At 46.5% G+C, this 20,721-nt stretch overlaps 1 long non-coding RNA gene across 1 annotated transcript; it reads right to left on the bottom strand.

Moving 5' to 3' along the window:
- Nucleotides 1–17,302: 17,302 nt before the first annotated feature.
- On the bottom strand, nucleotides 17,303–19,518 carry LOC309515116. The gene is made up of 2 exons (XR_014212287.1): nucleotides 19,130–19,518; nucleotides 17,303–17,650 (listed from the first exon to the last, which is right to left on the bottom strand). It is a non-coding gene; the product is annotated as an uncharacterized lncRNA (long non-coding RNA).
- Between the last annotated feature and the right edge of the window lie 1,203 nt (nucleotides 19,519–20,721).

Below are 20,721 nucleotides of genomic sequence, written 5' to 3'. Positions count from 1 at the left end.
TTTCCTGATTGCAAAGTCTTTGATCAGATCCTCAAAACTAATCTTACATAACACATCTGCTTCTATACTTAGTAGAGATAAGGCATCCATCCTGCTTTGTTACACAGTTGTTCTGTTGGGATTTTTAATATACTCGAACAGAGAAAATGAATGTGGCCAGTAATTTGAAAAATCCAACAATGGGAAATTTATGCGGTGCCCCCCTTCCCTTGATGCCCTAAGCATGTGCTTATTTTGCTTAATGGTTAATCCAGCCCTGATGTCACAACTCAAAACATTTCCTCCAGACCTACAAGACAAAGGGTCTCCTAGAACCAGGCAGGCTAATACTGGGAGAGGCATTCTGTAAAACAGAAAATAAAACACCATTTGCTGTTCGAAACACACATACGTGAGCCCTATTCTTGCATGACTCGTGTAGGGCCTTGCCATTTCAACAAAGACACAGGACCACACTTTTAGCCCTGCTCCCAAAATGGTTGCATTCTGCAACAGCCCATCCAGTGTGAAATTCCAAAACCTGAACAATTAGGCCACGTTGGGTCATTGGGTTCCACTCAGCATAAGGCAGTTTCAGATCGTACAACTGCAAAAAACAGGATTGTAACAGAGGCTACAATAAGTAGGGCACAAAATACCTGCTGCAAAAAAATAATACTACTAAAAACTGCTGTAAGCCGTTCATTTGCCTTTTCTGCAGCTGTTTGCAAACTTTGCCACCTTCAGGATAAATGAGTCACAGCCATAGCACTGGATGAGAAGGAGAGCCTACGACATCTTTGCTGCCTGAGGTGCAACAGCAAATGATGCTTTTCCCCGGTCCCCAAGCCAAGGTGCTTGGTGCCCATAGGCCAAGGCACAGTCAAGTGAGACAAACAATCCCAGAAGCACCTCTTTCCACTCCCTGGCAGTAAAAACACAGTCATAATAAATTAAAGAACTCACAGCGTCCTGCCCTTTCATGTCACCCAAAATTAGCTGCCTGAGATAGTTGCCACACTTATCCTAAAATGGACCAGCCCTGTTGCCTAGACAACCAGGTGGCCCTCTCACTTCCCCTGCGGTGATTAAACTCATGGCACTGACTAGGAAGAGAGGAAGGGGCCTCATGGGTGTCTAGGCAATGAAATGATGCACTCCCTTTCTCCTGTGAACTTTGGCACTTTTTGGCAAAAAAACCCACAACACAACCATATTGAGGGAAGTGAGACAAACTTCACAGCCCCCAATGAGGCTGTGAAACTTATATTTTGGCTAACCATAAGCTGATACTGCAGGGACGCGGGTGGCGCTGTGGGTAAAAGCCTCAGCACCTAGGACTTGCCGATTGAAAGGTTCGAATCCCCACGGCAAGGTGCGCTCCCGTCGCTCGGTCCCAGCGCCTGCCAACCTAGCAGTTCGAAAGCACCCCCGGGTGCAAGTAGATAAATAGGGACCGCTTACCAGCGGGAAGGTAAACGGCGTTCCGTGTGCTGCGCTGGCTCGCCAGATGCAGCTTGTCACGCTGGCCACGTGACCCGGAAGTGTCTCCGGACAGCGCTGGCTCCCGGCCTCTAGAGTGAGATGGGCGCACAACCCTAGAGTCTGTCAAGACTGGCCCGTACGGGCAGGGGTACCTTTACCTTAAGCTGATACTGCAGAACCACAAACACTGTTTTGCATCCAGGAAATGGAGTTTTGATTACATCCTTTTATGATCTGGATACCTTTAGAAGCGGATGCTTTTCTGGTGCCAAATGGCCTGGCTGTCCCAAAAAGCTGCAGCAATATCTTGGTGTCTTCTTCTGCAGCTAAATGCAGACTGCTATGGCTCTTGCATCTTAAGAGAAGGTGAATCAATGAATCCTTCTCAGGTAACCCTTTTATCGCGAGGTTAATTGCTACACTTGAAAAAGCTTGCTCTGAAGTGTGTGGTATGATCTATAGAAAGACTTCCATTAATTTTAGGTCACATTAAACTGAGCTTGTGAAGGATTCCCTCTCCCCTACCCCGGCCCCTACTCTCCAGTTGCCCCTTCTGGAGGTGGGGCTGTGGAAGGAGGAAGCAGTGCAGAGCCTTGTCGAGATTTCGGGAGTCTGATCTTCCCTTACTCAACAGAGCCAGATGGGCCATAAAGCAATAGTCCCAGTTCGAACCAGCAGCCTTAAAAGCAAGCAATTGTGAATATATTTCAAGAGCAGCAATGAGGAAGCTAAGAAAGGACCTGCAGGATCAGACCAAATATCAACCTACTCCAGCACTGTGACTCCTACAGTGGTCAGCCTGGTGCCCCTGGGAAGGCCCCAGGCAAGACTGGTCCCTCTCCCATTTGGGTTTCCCACCAACAGGTGTCCGGAGGCACCCTTGCAACGGGGACCTGCAACCAGAAATCGTTGCAACCAAGCTCTCCATCGGAGATAGGCCACAACAACTCATGACTCGACAAGCTCGGCGCAAATCCCTGGTTGTGTTTTGTGACCTGTCAGATAGTGTATGTGTTAAATAAGGAGCACGGGGGGGGTGAGGCTGTGGAAACCGAACAGCCGTTGGCAGAGAGCAAACACAAAATAATAATAATCCTCCAACGGTGCTGATAGCCCCAGGGTGACGAGTGAAGGTGCCGGACTGCAGAGCAGTAGGTAAGCTCTTGTCAGGTCCCTCAGTGTGAGCTATTTTTGCAGCCCGACAAGCCAGGAGCTCAAGTAACTTCACATGCCCTGGGCTTGGACTAGTGCTGCGGGAGTGTGTGTGGAATCAATGCCATGCTTGAAAGGACGGTCATTCTTTCCCATGCTCTTTGTTCTTGGCACATTCACCCAGGTGCAGAGGTCCTCTTAGGCTTCGATTTCTCACTAGGTTGGACTTTCCCATTCATATCACAAAGCTTACACAGCGATTAGATTGTACGCATTCGTGCCGATTTGCTTGCAGGGAGGTTACATGACGAGAATTCATCCTGATTTCATTGTGGGGTTTTCTACGTCTTCCCACAAATCCATCACAATTCCCTCACATTTCCTGCCACTTACTTAACCGTAAAAAAATTATTTTGTTTATTTTTGAAGTGGATTTGTCACAGTAACAGAGAGCGCTTTACTCCACTTTAATTGTGAAAACCTACGTTTCTGCTATATGCTTGAATCTCTCCGGCAAAATAGTGACAGTCTGCAGGCACCCTCAGTCTGGCAACCATGCTGAAGACATGCCTCCACCTCTGTAACATGTTCCAGCATCCTCTGCAATGTGCTGTGGGGCCGTCATGCGCGGCAGACAGCATGCTTGGCCACCAAACACATGTAAAAGAGGCAGACCCAGTCCTTGAGATGTGGCCTGTAATCCTTGCCCTGCAAAAACGCTACACCTAAACCACCAAGCTAAATAAAAGACCCCCTTCCATTAGGAAGGGGGCAATTTCCCCCTCAGTCACCTGGCCCACTTTTATAGCTATGCCCCAGTCCTGAATGTCTTTGTGCTTAAAAGCCACACACCGGAGGCACTTTGCCAGCAGATCTGAGTCAGCTACTGTGACTCACCCGCATATTTGTACAGACGACCTGGGTCTTCTCCTAGCAAGTGGCTGGTTTTGCTCATCACGGATACGGGCAAGGGTTTTTGTCCCAAGCACTTGTCTCCTTGCTAATCTGCTTGAAGAGCCAGACAGGTCTGCCTGCAAGGTGAATGGCTTATTTATTTCTGAGTGTCGAAGACGACGCGTTGCAGTCGTATGCTTATAGCTGAATTCAGGCATAGACAGGGCAACCCAAAGCCCTGGGCATGCTACCCTCTCCTTGTAGAGATGGAAATTGTCATGGAAGGCCTAGAGGAGACTGCCTCTTTGCTTTTTCGGGTCAGCTCCTACATCTTTAGTCGTGGCCCAACGGCACACAACCACAAGGTTGTTAAGCCTTTCCCATCACTTTATCTCATGGTGGCGTTATTCTTTGGGCAATAGATTTACATTAAATTAAACATTGCATTGCACTAAAAACATGAGGTACTGCCCAAAACAGCAGCAGTGTCCATCTTTTCACTTATTGGGAATCTCTTTGTTTGACGACTCCCAGGGGGGCACACGACAATCGTAAAAGAAAGTCTAATTCACAATGAGAACATGTACATTTGCAGTTTACAACTGAACAGCTAGCTAGAGCATTGAAACAACCAATGATAAAATTGTGCTAGCAAATCTGTTAAGCAAACAAACATTGCAACATCCAAACCAGATTGTATGGATGGCCTAGGCAAATAAAAAGGTCTTTTCCTGGCTCAAAAAGGACATCAGGTTTGGTGTCAAGTGAATCTTCCTAGGGAGGGCACTGCACCAATGAGACGTCACAACAGAGAGATCCTCCTCTCTCTCATGACCAGAAACGAAATATTTTAGAAATGCACAATCAAATTGAACAAGTTCCACATAAGTCGCAACAAGATATAAACTATAATAAATTTCCACTAAAATTCTGGTTCATTTCATGAGGCTTAAAAATAAATAATTAAAAAAAATTGCAAACGGATATGGAAATGTTCAGAACTGAACTTCAGGTTGGAAAAATGAGAAGCTGAGAGGAACTGAAATGGACCCAATTTCCCTCCCCAGCTGCAGATCAAGCTGCCATTAAGAGACACAGGAGCTGGCTGAGCTGTATTTTTCTAGCCAGTTGGCAACCATGGTGTGACCAGAGGCATGGGGTCTTCCTGCCTCCTTGCAAAAAGCAGCCACTGGAATGAACTCCACAATCCTAAGTGAGCTGCTTCATAATCCCTTCTATCTGCTTCCGTCTGTCTCATTTTAATGCTATTTGCCCATCACTTTAAAAAAGAAAAAAGACAGAAAGAAATATTTTTAGCCTCCTGACCGATCTGACATGCAGGATGTGTTTTGCAAATAATCCCACTGTCTCGTCGTTCGAGGGTGTTTTATCATCATCATCATCATCATCATCACGCATCACGATTTTCATATGTTCACTTTTGTACTTTGTAGCCAGTGGCTAATGCCCCAAATTAGTGTGAGATCTCTTCAAAGGGGGCTTTGCGATGTAATCAAGGCAAAGTTGAAAACATTATCTGTGCTGCAGAGGCAACCCTGAACAAAAAGGGTTTGTGATAAAAATCCAGAACAGATAGCAGTGAGAGTCATACCGTGGGCCATCAACCGTCTCTCCCCCCCCTTCCTCTCTCATTTGGAATCAGGAGATGTCCCTCCTGCCCCCACCCGCAATTTTAACATATCCCAATGCAAGCCAATTGCGGTTATATAATACTGGCTCCGAAACAGATGCTACCATGTTAGGGATGGCAGATTATAACTGGAATGCAAAGCTAATGGAAGCTTTTGGACAAATGCAAACTCCCCTGCCAGAGAGAGAGAGAGAGAGAGAGAGAGAGAGAGAGAGAATGAATATCACAGATGGATTGTCCCCTTTTGACTGTCTCTTTCTGGAAATTCAGAGAGATGGGGAGGCAATTCCATATACTGTACACCCCCACCCATTTGTCACCCTATTGAGTACTGGAATTAATTTTACAAGACTGAAAAGGTCCCAAGAACATGTCCCAAGATATTTTAAATCTGAAAATAATTGTGGACATAAGAGATAAACGTATTTCGTCAAGCCAGGTCTTGCCGCTTGCATTTGCTTTTGAAAACTCACTGTTGAGGGATTTGCGGGGTGAGGAACACTCTAAAAAGTGCTGTACCAAACAAGCCTGTACTTTACATTATAGATGCCCAAGGTGAAATGCAAAAAGGTTCCCAAAAAAATAATAATTCTAAAAACGAATTTTGCATTCTGAAACAAAATGCCGTTTCGCCCAGCGAATGGCCACTTCACTCATGACGCAGCTTCGCACCTGAGCAGACGGCAGGTCAGGTGAGTGGGTTTTGCCTCCCCATGGAGCTAAAGGCCATCTGCACATGCACAGAGACAAGCCCCTTTATCACAGCTTAGCAGCTGGTTGAGTTGCAAACTGTTTCTGGGACCCATTTCCTGTCTCCGCTTAAGTGTGGAGCTTGGCTCATTTGCTTTGGTCCTTGTCCACCGAAGGAATGCTGGGCCACTTGCCGGCTAAGCAAGAATCCTCCCAGCTCAACTCAGCAGAATGCATCAGCAGGTGGGGCTGGGCGGGTGTTGTGGGGTCTTATCAGAAAGCTGACGGACAGCCGCAGTTGTCCCGCCTGGGCATTTCTCATCAGCCACGCTGAGCATGGCTGAGGTGGCCTTGTGGCTCCACAGGGCTGCATACTTCTGCAGGCTCTTTCTTTGGAAGCCCAGCTGCACATTGGATGGATCAAGTATCCCGCTGCCTGTCTGAGCAAGACGGCCGAGACACACGCCAGGGGAAGAGCGCAATGCCGTCGCCACAAAGGGAAAGGAACTTTCTGTCTGTAATGAGAAAATGAGCACAGGGACACCAGGGATGAGGGGCACCTACAGGAACTTTTGAAAGTCTCAAGTACATAAGGGCCAGGGTTTTTTCAATGGCGGCTCCGACCTGGTGGAATGCGCTGTCCCACGAGACTAGGGCCCTGCAGCATGGTCAGCCAATTGGTGCCAAAGAAGGATAGAACTTTCTTTATGTATGCCACAACAGCAGCAAGAATACTCATCGCAAAGTACTGGAAGACACAAGATCTACCCACCCTGGAAGAATGGCAGATGAAGGTGATGGACTATATGGAACTGGCAGAAATGACCGGCAGAATCCGAGACCAGGGGAAAGAGACGGCGGAAGAAGATTGGAAAAAGTTTAAAGATTATTTACAGAAACACTGTAAAATTAATGAATGTTAGAACAATGTTGGATAGAAACTAAGTGGTCTTTTGCTGTAATGCTATAAGGGAATATGAGAAAATGGTTATTAATAGGTAAAAAAATTAATGTTATAATATTTAAAAATTGAAGATTAAGATGAATGAAGAGGGGAGGGATTTGCTGAATTAACAATTGGAACTCGAATACAGAAAAGGAAGGCGTGAGGAGGTCCGGGAAATAAGCAAATGAAAAATATGTGATGGAAAGATTGAACTGTTTTTTAACTATTTTTATTTTGTATTTTTCTTTTTTCTTTTTATTTTGTAATTCTTTGAAAATCTTAATAAATTTCTTATATATATATATATAAGAGAGAGAGAGACTAGGGCCCTGCAGGACTTGATCTCCTTCCGCAGGGCCTGTAAGACAGAACTATCCCACCTGCCCTTCAGTTTGAATTAGCCTGATCCTCTATTCCCTTTTCCCCTTTCCTCTTCTATGAAGAAACCCTTTCTGGGACCCCACATTTAAATTCTTCCCTGGTCTCCTTGCTGGCCCTAGTAGGACCAACTTGGCCAGTTAGACCTGGGTTCCCCCCCTCCAACAAAAATGACCCCTGAATTTTTGAATTTTATTGATATTGATGCTGACCTGCATCCTCCTCTTCATAGAATCGTAGAGTTGGAAGGGACCCCATGGAATGCAAGCGATGCAGGAATCTCAACTAAAGCATCTGAGACAGATGGCCAGGCGACTCCTGCTTTGAAACCTCCAAAGAAAGAGAGTCCACCATCTTCCAAGAAAATTCGTTCCACTGTCGAACAGCTCTTACTGCCAGAAAGTTCTTCTTAATGTTTAGTCAGAATCTCCTTTCTTGTAACTTGAAGCTCATGTCCTTGTCTTCGGAGCAAGAGAAAACAAATTCGTTCCATCTTCCGTGTCACAACCCTTTAGATTTTTGAACAGGCATAGGCAAACTCGGCCCTCCAGATGTTTTGGGACTACAACTCCCATCATTCCTGACCACTGGTCCTGTTAGCTAGGGATGATGGGAGTTGTAGTCCCAAAACATCTGGAGGGCCGAGTTTGCCTATGCCTGTTTTTGAAGATGGCACCCGGTGCCTCTACATAGCTTCATCTGTATTTCAGACATCGTGATGTATTGGTACAGTGGTGCCCCGCAAGACGAATGCCTCGCAAGACGGAAAACCCGCTAGACGAAAGGGTTTTCCGTTTCTGAGCTGCTTCGCAAGACGATTTTCCCTATGGGCTTCCTTTGCAAGACGAAAACGTCTTGCAAGTGTTCCGATTTTTTTTCGCCCCCCCCTTTTTCTAAGCCGCTAAGAGCCTTTTAGCCGCTAATCCGCTAATCCTTTAATAGCCGCTAAGCCTTTAATAGCCGCTAAACCGCTAATAGCACTAATCTGCTAAGCCGCTAATAGGGTTGCTTCGCAAGACGAAAAAACCGCTAGACAAAGAGACTCACGGAACGGATTAATTTCGTCTTGTGAGGCACCACTGTATATCGCAATGCTTAGCTGATGATATATCACGATGCTGAAAACCAGATATTGCCCAGCCCTGCTGCAGATGCCAGTCCTTGAAAGGGGTTTCCAACTGATCCTGCATTTTAGTTGAAATCCTGACTTCAACCATGAGACCTGATTGGAACTTCAAACCCCGTAAAGAAAACTTGCTGGACAAAATCTTAGCATGTACCGTTGAGATGCTCAAATATAGGGAGTGTCCTATGCAGGGCACCCCACATGACCTCTGCTTTGCAGCTGTCACAAAATCAGCTGCTCTTGGGTGGCACATATCTGAGCAAAGCCAGGCAGGTGCCTGGAGAATGAGCAAGTGTTGGGAGAGAATGTTCACACTCCCAAGCTGTACACAGCGGATGCTCATGACTAAGACCCTGCAGCTCTCTGGGGCTCCAGACATCCAAACCAAATGCCCTTTGCCACCCCGAGGCAAACAGTGTTCCCGTTTTAATCACTAAGGATTTGACTGGTGTGCCTCTTTGTGCGGCTCACATGCTGTTTGGACAAAAGATGGTGCATTGCATATCTTGGCAAGTGAGTCTTAAAGGAAGTTGCTGCCATTTGAATTGATGAACCAGGGGAAACCTGTGGCCTTCCAACGGCTGCTGAACAGTGCAACTTTCGTGATCCCTGAGCACTGGCTGCAACAGGTGGGAATGTTTGGAGTTGCAGTCCAGCAATAAAGTCATACCTCGGGTTAAATTCACTTCAGGTTGAGCGTTTTCAGGTTACGTATGTAATGGAATGCGTTACTTCCGGGTTTCGCCGCTTGTGCATGTGCAGACACTCAAAATGATGTCACGCGCATGCGCAGAAGTGGCGAATTGCGACCCGCGCAGATGCGCAGACGCGGGTTGCATTCTGCTCAGGATGCGAACGGGGCTCCAGAACGGATCCCGTTCGCATCCAGAGGCACCACTGTATCTGAAGGGTGGCAGGTTCCCATCGCTGCTGTGGGAAGATCCTTATGCTCTAGCGCAGCCTTTCTCAACCTGTGGGTCCCCAGATGTTGTTGGACTACAACTCCCATCACCCCTAGCTAGCAAGGCCAGAGCTCAGGGATGATGGGAGTTGCTGTCCAACAAAATCTGGGGACCCACAGGTTGAGAACTGCTGCAAATCTAGCAGGTGGAGACCTGCACATGTTTTCAGATACACAGAGGTTTCTGTCCCACCTTTCTGGGATCTTTCAGGGCAGCTTGCAGCTTTCTAAAATCTCAATACAAACACAGCACACCAATAAAGATCATGAAAATGTAGGAAAGGCAGAGGCCACAAGTAAAACAAGCATTGCAACAGGTGCTTAGGCAAAAACCTCCAAGAACAGACTTGTCTTTACCGACCGGAGAAAGCCAGCCAGAGAAAGGGCCACTCATGCTTCATGGGGCAAAGTATTCCACAGAACAGGTGCAACCACTGAGAAGGACTCGTCTCTTATTGCCATCAGCTATGCTTCCATCACGCGGGTGGCGCTGTGGGTTAAACCACAGAGCCTAGGACTTGCTGATCAGAAGGTCGGTGGTTCGAATCCCTGTGACGGGGTGAGCTCCCGTTACTCAGTCCCTGCTCCTGCCAACCTAGCAGTTTGAAAGCACCTCAAAGTGCAAATAGATAAATAGGTACCACTCCGGCGGGAAGGTAAACGGCATTTCTGTGTGCTGCTCTGCTTCGCCAGAAGCGGCTTAGTCATGCTGGCCACATGACCCGGAAGCTGTACGCCAGCTCCCTCGGCCAGTAAAGCAAGATGAGCACTGCACCCCAGAGTCGGCCACGACTGGACCTAATGGTCAGGGGTCCCTTTATCTTTACCTTTATGCTTCCAGCATCATATGGCATCGATGTGCGCATGTATACAAAGAAGTCAATTACTAGTGTGTGAGTGTGACCTGCTGTGTTAGCTGGCTGCAGAGGTGTGACAAAATATGTGGTTAAGTAGAAAGAATGTAAGAAGATGTGATGAGTCCTGCTGGATCAGGCCCGCATCCTGTTCTCACAGTGGCCAACTAGATGCCTAGGAGAAGCTTGTAAGCCAGACCCGAGTGCGACATCCCTCTCCCCTCCGGAGTTTTCCAGCAACTGGGATTCAGAAGCATGCTGTTTTTGACTACGGAGACAGCCACTGTGGCTGTTAGCCATTGAAAGCCCAATCCTCTTCTGAAGCCATCCAATTTGGTGGCCATCACTGCTCCCTGTGGCAGTGAGTTCCACAGTTTAACTAGGCACCATTTTAAGAAATGCTCTTCTTTTCTCTGCTCTGAATCTTCCATCATTCAGGTTCACTAATGTCCACTAGTGTTATGAGATAAGCAGAACATCTCTTCTCTATCCACTTTCTCTCTACCATGCATATTTTTATATACTTTCACCATGTCGCCTTTTCTCTAAATGATGCTGCAACCTTTGCTCATAGGGAGGTACGTGTGTTCACAAGTAAATCCTCAGCTCGGGTCTTGTTTTTTTTATTATCCTGTTGTCTTGCTGAGAAAAATGGAGCTTGCACATCTACTCACCCACGCACTGGGAGATTCATAGGACCCGCGAGTGAGTCCTCTTCTGAGATGAGTCAACCTGTGGTGAAATGTGGAGACGTAAGTCACTCGTTTCTCTGCGGAAGATTCAGGACAGGCAAGAGGAAGGACTTCTTCACACAGCACGTGGCTAAGCTATGGGATTAACTCCCACAAATTGCTGCGATGACCACTAATTCAGAGGTCTTTAAACCTGAATTAGACAAATTTGTGGTACAATGACTCCTAGTAGGGATGGAAGGGTCTGCCAATTTTGGTTCTCAGTTTCTTGTTTTTCCAATCTTAAATTCAGTTCTCCACATCTCTACAGCAATTTGGTTTTGGGTTTGTTTGTTTGTTTGTTTTTTAAGGCTTCATGGCAATTCAGCAGCATTTTAGTTCATTTCTCCCCCTAATAAAAACATTTTGTGCACAGTTTTGACTAACGTGCACTTTTTGCCAGCATTTCCCTGCAATATCATGCACTTTTGTAAGTTATTTCCACCAATATATTCATATTTATGCACACATTCCCCTAATATTTGCATTTTTGTAAACATCGTTTGGTTGGAGAATTGCACTGCAAAATTCGGGTCGGTGCGAATTTTGAAGGATAGCTGCGTTTGGGTTTGCAAGTTGCTTTGGAAAGTGCAGATTCCATAAATCCCCCTTTAAATACAAACTGAACTGGATTCCTCTCCCATCCCTGGCTACTAGCCATGATCAGGGAAAGCGTGCCTGCTTCTGAAGACCAGTCGTTGGGAGCAAGCAAGTGTCCTTATGTCCTGCCTGAGAGCTTCTTATGTGGTGGGTCACTGTAGGAAGCAAGAAGCTTGTCTAGGCAGGTCTTTTGGTTCTTAGATTCTTCTTACAGTCTCCACCACACATTGCAAGGCATGCATCCACCTGCAGTGCTGGATTCTGTAATGTTAGGGACTCCAGTCTTAGGTGTGCTTCAGTTCACCATGGTCTGGAGCAGCTCTGGTCCAGGTCCTACAAAAATAACTCTAGCGACTGGACCCAGAGGCAGCTAAAGACATCCATTTCTAGTAGGCTTTCCTAGTGCTTGGTGTTTGAGCTAATTGAAGGGTTTTGGTCCCCCCCCTAATTCATGCACAGAGTACTGTTGCACTGAGATCTGGGCTGGAATGCTCCAGACCTTGGTAAACTGAAATAAATATAAAACATGGACTGGGCTGCCCCGCATTATATCCCTCCTCTCTTCAGCTAAATGAAACAACCCACCGGCTTGTTTGAGATTGTTCTAAATAGAACATTTTGAGTTTGCTATGCTTCATGCATCTTACTGACTCCAGCTCCCACCATCTCCAACTATTGCAATAATTGCAATAAATGAATACTGGCTACAAAGTCTTGGGCTGTCTTGGGAGTTGGAGCCACAGGTTCCCCAGCCCCTGGCATTGGGAGAAAAAAGTAAGCTGGTGCTGCCTTGTGGGTGCATTAAAACCTGGGGGGAGAGAGAGGTCTTGTTGTCACTGCACGGCAGGTGCCGCAGTGCTGAATAGTCCTCTTTGTGGTTAATACCCGTGGAACCTACTTGAGCGCAGGACCCTTGCGAGGCCATTTGCGGGAGAGAAAGACACTGCTCCATCAGCACAGCGGAGATGCCAGCTTGGTATGGATTTCAGGTAAATGCCTTCAATTTTCCCCTTGCCTTAGGATAATATTTTAATCCCTTTTGTCTGGTTTTATGTTTGACTGGATATAGTTAAGCTACTTATAGGAATATGAGGAAAATGTTTACGGTCAGGCTGCGGAGCCTGCGGGGAGCCGAGGACAGGTAGGGCTTTTGCCCATGAAAGGGAAAAAAATGTGTTTAGAAACAGACAAACAAACACCCCAGCTTTGGGCCACAATCCACTGGAGAGATAGATAGGCCAGGATGGGCTGTAGCTCACTGGGAGAGCATTTACTCCCTGGTGCAGAAGGCCTCAGGTTTAATCTTTGGCACCTACTTGGTAGGGTTGGGAGAGACTCCTGCATAAAACTCTGGAGAGCTTCTGCCTGCCAGAGTGGGGAATACTGTGCCAAATGGACCAAAGATCTGGCTCAGTATAAGACAAGCTTCCTGTGTTTCGATTGGGATCTATGTTCCAATGACCGAAACTGAGCTTCTGTGTATATCGCTCTCAACTAGATTGTGGTCTTGATTACTATTTCAACGTGAGATTGCATGGACCAGGAGGAAAAAAAATAATACTCCAGAGCATCGAAGGGCTTGCCCAGTTTGTATCTCCCCCTTCCAATGGAGGTGGGGACCTGCTGTTCAAAGTCCAATGTTCCAAAAGATCCATCCTTGGGGCGTCCGGTGTTGAATGTGTAAAACAGCCATGTTTCATTCTAGTGATGGCCAACCCCTAGAAATGTGGTTATGTGATTCAAATGGTCCAGTGCATTGTTCTTCAACCTTGGGTCCCCATATGTTGTTGGACTACAGCTCATCTCTGACTATTGGTTAAGCTGGCTGGGGATGATGGTTTTGTAGTCCGACAACATTGGGCAACCCAAGGTTTAACAACAGGAGTCTAGTAGAGACACACAGGGCTTTTTTCTGTTTTGGCACCTCTCAGGTGGGCATCATTGCCATTATAAGAGAACAAGGGAGCCATTAATGGCACCTCTTTTTCTAGAAAAACAGTACTGGCAGTACCAATCATGTCTCTGCAAAGGGAGGTCACAATAACAAAAGCGTCACAATATCTGCCAGTCATAGGGGCTGGGACTGTGCACTGTACCTTCACAGGCCTGAGGCCTAAGTACAGGTATTCTGCAGTTGCTTGCCAGCCTTTAAATCAGCCTTCCCCAACTTGGTGTTTTGGACTACAATTCCCATTGGTCTTAGCCAACCATGGCCTAAGGTAAAGGGTGATGGGAGCTTTAGTCCAGGGTGCCTCCCACTGAACCTACCAAGCTGCCATATACTGGCCGTAACATGGCATTCAGCAATGCCCACCCTGACTGGTAGCAGCTCTCCACAGTCTCAAGCAGAGGAGGTCCTTGCTATCCCCAGCTACTTGAGATCTTTTAATGGGTGGTGCTGAGAACAGAACCAGGGAATTTGTGGATGCAAAGAGCAGGTGCTCCAATACTGAGCTAGTGTCCCAGTTCCGCAGCTTGTCACTTTGGAATGACAAACCAGTGCCAATGCTCATCCGAATCAACCTGCACCACGAGGGCTTCCAAATGTCGGTCGTGTTTGTTTGTTTAAGCAGTGTTTCTCGATCTTGGGTCTGTCCTTGGACTACAAATCCCATCATCCCTGACTACTGGTTCTGCTAGCTAGGGATGATGGGAGTTGTAGCCCAACAACAGCTGGATAGTCTGAGAAACACTGGGACTTCAACATAATAATGGTGTTTCCTTTCTCTCCGTGCAACTCAACCAAAAGGCTTTTGATTTTATTTTTGCCGGGGAGCAGAGGGGTGGCCGTGCTCTGTGACAAGGGTCACTGTACCCTGAACCTCTTGCCTCTGCCAAAGGATCGCTTTTAGCCCAAGGTGTCATTTGATAATCCCTGCCAAGTGGGATGCAGATATGTTTTGGATGCCTCTCGCCTTTGCGGGGAAGGACAGCTGCAGTCATGCGAGATGGCCCCGGCATCCTCTTCACGGATCAACGGCAGTCAAGTTGCGAGGCATGGCATGTGTGTGTGTGTGTGTGTGTGTGTCTGTATGTGCACACAACGCTATGATGACTTATACTGCTGAGTCAGACACAGCCCTCCGTTTCCTGGCCTGAGGTTGCCAGCAAAAAGGATGCTTGCAATGAGCAAGTCATTGTGTTTCTCTCTGTGTCTTTCAGTGCGGTTAAGAGCAGTGGACTTGTAATCTGGTGAACCGGGTTCAATTCCCCGCTCCTCCACATGCAACTGCTGGGTGACCTTAGGCTAGTCACACTTCTCTCTGAAGTCTCTCAGCCCCACTCACCTCACAGAGTGTTTGTTGTGGGGGAGGAAGGGAAAAGGAGATTGCTAGCTGCTTTGAGACTCCTTAGGGTAGTGATAAAGTGGGATATCAAATCCAAACCCTTCTCTGGAAGGCATGCCAGTGATTTACTGATCCAGCCAGTCCCAAAAGCTGGAAAACTGCAGGATTCTGCTAAGCACCACCTACCACCCAGCAGTTTCTTTTGGGGCTCCCCCTCCAACCAAACTAGTTTATGTCCTGGGTTACATCATCTTCTCCAAGGTAATGTTCTTTAAAGTTGGGACAATCCAACTTCCTGTGAAGCCTTGTGAAAGGGGTGTGTGTGTCTTGGTAGGCAGTCATCAAGTGGGAAGTAACTGTATTAGCACTATTTATTATTATTATTATTATTATTATTATTATTATTTATTATTTATCATCACCATCCTGCCTTTTCCCCAGACTGGGACTCAAGGCAGCCTATGCAAATTAGAACAATGCAGACAAAATGCAAAAAGATAACACCGTATTTTTCACTCTATAAGACGCACCAGACTACAAGACGCACCTAGTTTTTGGAGGAGGAAAACAAGAAAAAATATATTCTGAATCTCAGAAGCCAGAACAGCAAGAGGGATCGCTGCACAGTGAAAGCAGCAATCCCTCTTGCTGTTCTGGCTTTTGGGATAGCTGCACAGCCTGCATTCGCTCCATACGACGCACACACATTTCCCCTTACTTTTTAGGAGGGAGAAAGTGAGTCTTATAGAGCAAAAAATACGGTAATTAAAAAGCAATTAAATTCAATCAGAATTAAATACAACATGAAAACAAATCTGCTAAAATAGCAGGTGCTAAAAATGGTAAAAATAAAAAAGCACAGAACTATTAAAGCCCTTTCCTAAAAAAAACCCACCACCATTCCATTCCCAATGGCCTGTCAGAATACAACCATTTTCACTGTCTCTCTTCCCTACTAAGTATGCCTGTGAGGGTGGTATAGGTTGAAGACCAGGGGCTCAACCCAGCAGTAAGAGCTAAGGGGAAGAGCAGGGGACCAAGCCAAGGGACAGCCAAGAAAAACCAGCAAAGGATCAAGTTGTGCAAGAAAAATGAGTCCCACCGCAAACAGTAAACCTCTGTCTGCTGTGCTCAAAGTTACAGGCCTTGCAGCTTTGGCCATAGGAACCCATTTCCAGACTCCTCTTCAACCTCAGCCTTGGACTTCCAAGACTGAGGTGACCCAGCCTTGAGTCCTTGCAAATGGCTGGCTTCCAGTAGAGAGGCTGAGCTAATGACTAGCAACTGTGTGTTTTTTCAATGACGAGCCCCTGTCGGTGGGATTCCCTCGCGAGGGAGACCTGCCACATCTGTCCTGCAGTAGCTTTTGAAGCATTAAGCAATTATTCCTCTCCTCCCTCGTTTATTTAACAGGATGTTTCATCTCATAATGGATCTGGCTGGACTCACTATCAATTCCTTGCAACTTAAATGCAGGATACCTGGGAGATGGCCGTCTAGGAGAGCGCATTTTCTCTCCTACTCACCTGGAAGTAAGTCCCATTGAACTCAATGGTACTTGCTTCTGCATTGATGTGCATAGACTTGCACTATGAATGCATGGAAGTGATTGTAGTCATTTGAATTGAGTTTTTAAATTGTAATTTGAACTCTCTCTCTCTTTTTAACCCGAACTTGCATTCACATATTTTATTGTAATCTGATTTGAGTTTGTTTTATAATGAAAAACAAGGTCTAATTCTTCTTTTTTTTTAATCGAAGGAATACCTATTTTAAGGACAGTTCCAGCACAGAGTTAACTGACGGGCATCCCCAATATATCTCCCTTATAAGGCAAAATGCGGAGAAGGGGATTTACCAGGAAGAGAGAGACCAGAATATACAGCCTCTGCCTTGTGAGCAGGGCTACACCGAACACAAGGTACCCATTGCTGATTGCTGGAAGGTCGGTGATAGATAGGGACCACTTGTCCCAGGAAGAGATCCCTGCAATCGATTCCTGGAGTTGCAGCAATGAGAAAGCTATAGAGCAAGAGATGGAGTGGCAGGATTTGATTTCTCTTTCAGGGAAAACAAAGTGGTCAAGAGGGCTTGGGAACAGGCTCCCTTGTCGAAAGAGCAGAGAGCGATTTCCTACTTAAAAAGTGATTAATCCAAATGCTCTTCAATTTACAAGGCAGAGATCAATCAATAATTATCCCACTTAATCCCAACATAAATCCTTTAAAAAAATTTTTTAATTAAAAGCAATCAAGCCCCACAAGATGCGGTCATTTGCCACACAACATTAACCCCTTGGGGTCCGGTGCCCAGGCAGCCTCCAGGACTGCAGAGGATTCCTATCTGCAAACTGTTTCCCAAGCCCGCTTCACAGAGCCTCTGAATCGGAAGAGTCGAGAGGGACAGATTCCAGCACTCGTTTTCACAGCCGCCATGGGAAGACTTGCTTGTTATAAATGCCCACCTAAGGCAAAGTGACACGTCTATTAGGCCCTTAATTAGACAAAATCCACAGCTGACATCCCTGTGGCAAAACCGTCTCTGTTAAACAGTCACTTAAAGTATGAATTGGATCGGGCTAACCTTGCCTTAATTAACAAAGCCGTCACCGAGGCGAGGAACGTGCGGGAGGCTTAAAATCAACATGCCTGAGTTGAAACGGAATCCCACTCTATGGTGTTTCAAACTTCTCAGACCTGCAGTACAGTGTTGTTGTTTTTCGGAATCAAAATGAATCAAAATGAAAGGCACGTTTCTCGTGGAAGAGGCATGGAGCTTACCTCTTGCACCCAAAAAGAGGCATACTTAGAGGAGCTTATCTATTGCATACGAAGAAGCCAGGAAGTGTCATACCTGGATCATGTTATCTATTGAAGAACAGGAAGAGGCGTTCTGGAAGGAGCTTCTCTATTATACCTGGGGGGAAACCAGGTAGAGGTGTGTCTGGAAGAGCTATGAACACAGAAATGCAGTGGGAGATTTCTGAGAGCAAGTCATTCCACCATGTGTGACCGGGTCATTCCAATGTATCAAATGAGAGCATCAGTGTTGAGTAATAGAAATTTAATAAATAACCACCAAATGAGAAAAGTGGCTTAGAGCTCTGGGCTAAAGGTGGACTCACTCTGCCATGGCGTTCATTCTTTAATTTTGGACCACCCTACCTAGCAGTGCAGGGACGCGGGTGGCGCTGTGGGTTAAACCACAGAGCCTAGGACTTGCCGATCAGAAGGTTGGCAGTTCGAATCCCCATGACGGGGTGAGCTCCCGTTGCTCAGTCCCTGCTCCTGCCAACCTAGCAGTTCAAAAGCACGTCAAAGTGCAAGTAGATAAATAGGTACCTCTCCGGCGGGAAGGTAAACGGCGTTTCCGTGCACTGTTCTGGTTCGCCAGAAGCGGCTTAGTCATGCTGGCTACATGACCCAGAAACTGTCTGTGGACACACGCTGGCTCCCTTGGCCAATAAAGTGAGATGAGCACCGCAACCCCAGAGTCGGTCACGACTGGACCTAATGGTCAGGGGTCCCTTCACCTTTACCTTTTTACCTAGCAGTGCCGAGCAAAAAGGAAGGCCCCAAAGGCTGTGCCAATTGTCCTTCGAATTTGCCTTTCCTTTCCTTCCTCATTGCTGAATGAACCAAGTTTTTGCTTCTTTGTCCCGTTTCATGTACACAAGCCCAGTTTGTGTGTCTGGGTGTGGCGTTCCCACACTCAACTACAATTCCTTTGCACAAGTGGAGTAACTTCTCATCAATGATGTGAAAGAGAAAGCTCAGAGCTGCTTCACCACAGATGGAGCTCTAGAGCGGGGAATGCAAGATTTCCTCAACAATTTGCTCTAGGACTTTTCTTATTGGCCTTTTTGCTTCTCCAGGGGGAAAATACCTTTCCGAGCCTCGCCTAAAATGGAAGTGAGGAAAAGTAAGGAGGCCCTCCAGCCGGGACTGTGGATCCCCTGCACTCTCAAATAAATGCATAAATGGAACAGATGCACCTCTGTAGTTTAGCACCAAGAAAAGCTTGATTCTGCATCCTCTATATATTCTGCAACCTGTGCATATTTTGCTTCCTTTGCGTAATTTCTTTCCGCAGTTGAGAGTTACAAGGAGGATGGAGGAGCGAATCTCACCTGAGGAAATGTGCTGATCCAACCACGGTTGTATTGCTTCCCTTGAAATTCCTACAGCGAGACTTTCAGCTCAGATTTTGCTGTAAGTGAAACATGTCGGCAGTACTGAAGCCCTGACCCTTAACCTCCCCCCCCCCATTGGGTGTCTGAGAATCACACGCTGCCAAGACCATAGCTGTGCTCTTTTTAAAATAAAAGGAACAGGGAAAAACTAAAGGCAATTTTTTCAGGAGGCTAAATGAAGTGCTTTATACTAAATTCTGTACTTGTGCAGAATCGTGGGTATCCCAGAGAACTGAACAGCATTCTATGTGTGCTTTTATCTCAGAGAGATTCCCCCATGATTTTGATCCTCAAAGAGGCATGCTTCTCTTCCGTTACAGGGATTAGTTTTTCTGCCGACTCACAGAACAACTCCAGAATGTCACAGGGACCTGCCGGCAGCTGCTGCTGCTATCACAGAGGAGATAGGCTGCAAACTCATTAGTCGTCGTTATCGCCATGGCGGTTTCTCAGCGCTCCGGCGAACAAGAGCTACCGTGACAACAACAGACAGTGTATTTCCCGGCACAGATTCTGGGTGGGTGCAAAGCTCGAGGGAGGGAAAGTGCAGATCTTGGGCAGCAATTACTCATTTGGGAGCAACATGAATGCAGAAGGGAGACGGCAGCAATCTTATGCATGCTGCTAGGATCCTCAGCAGTTTGCACACCTCTCCAGTTCCACTCTGGGCTCTGCTTCTGGAATTCTTACTGTGAAAATCAGTCCCTTACTAGCGCACAACAACAAAGCACGCCAGGGGCTGGCATCATTTTAAGGCCTGATGGGGCCTGTGCGCCAATAGGGGACTCACTGTCAACTCCTGATGCCTCCTAGCTGTCGCCTGTCCTTGCTATTGATGCCTGTTCACTTGCCCTCTCTCAGCTAGCAAGTAAGGAGATGAGCAAGGAGGAGGAGCAGAAAAACTAAGCATTGATCCATGTAGTTCATTATTGCCTACACTGACCGTCTGCGGTTCTCCAAGGAGTCTTTTCCCATCCCTATACAGAGGTCTTCTGAAAGCAAAGCCACTCAGCTACCCTGAGTTTGCCTTCTCCCTTGGGGCAATGGTACAGACTGAGGAAAAGGTGACAATGGGGTTCCTTTGGAAGCAGGGCAGGTGGGAAGTACACTTAATAAGAATAATAGTCATTAACAACGTAATTGTGTAACTTGTGTAATTTCGCCACAGCAGAAGCTGAACTGCAGCAGAACAGAAACTGCTGCATCCAATGAATACCAGGTGAAATGGGTAAAGATGTCACATGTCCCTAGTCATATCCAATGTTAACAATAGGAAGCCATTGAAATTAACGTGGGTCCATTGGTTTCGATGGGTCCACTACGAGTATGACAAATATTGGATGCAACCCTTGTGCAAGGGGGAGCAGGGATTTGCTGCAATGCTGGTGGTCCTCAAATGTGGGTTTCTAAGCCACAGTTAGGGGACGTCAGCAGGCGAATGACCACCTCTTGAGAGGATACATAGAGGAAGAGAAATAGAGACAGAAGAAGAAACTTAAGAGAGAAGAGAACTTCCAGACTATTTAGCTACATGGTGCTTCCAGATGGATATTTATGGAGGGATTAATCCAGGTTCTCTCTTTTGGGGGAATATCCTGTATGTTAAAAAAACACCTGTCTCCAGCAAACCCCACCCCTTTTTAAAGTTTTAAACTCCCATGAGGAAGCACCCACAGATGTGATGAATTAAAAGTGCCCAAAAAGTTTCCCGTTTTGGAAAATACTCCTGTTTTGTACTAGGTTTGTAGTTTACACTGAAGCTTGCCAGCCAACTCAGGCTTATTTGGGATTCTGA

Source organism: Podarcis vaucheri (assembly GCF_965113315.1).
Source record: "Podarcis vaucheri genome assembly, chromosome: 12".
NCBI classification, from domain to species: Eukaryota; Metazoa; Chordata; class Lepidosauria; order Squamata; family Lacertidae; genus Podarcis; species Podarcis vaucheri.
This window is presented reverse-complemented; position numbering and strand designations above follow the sequence as displayed.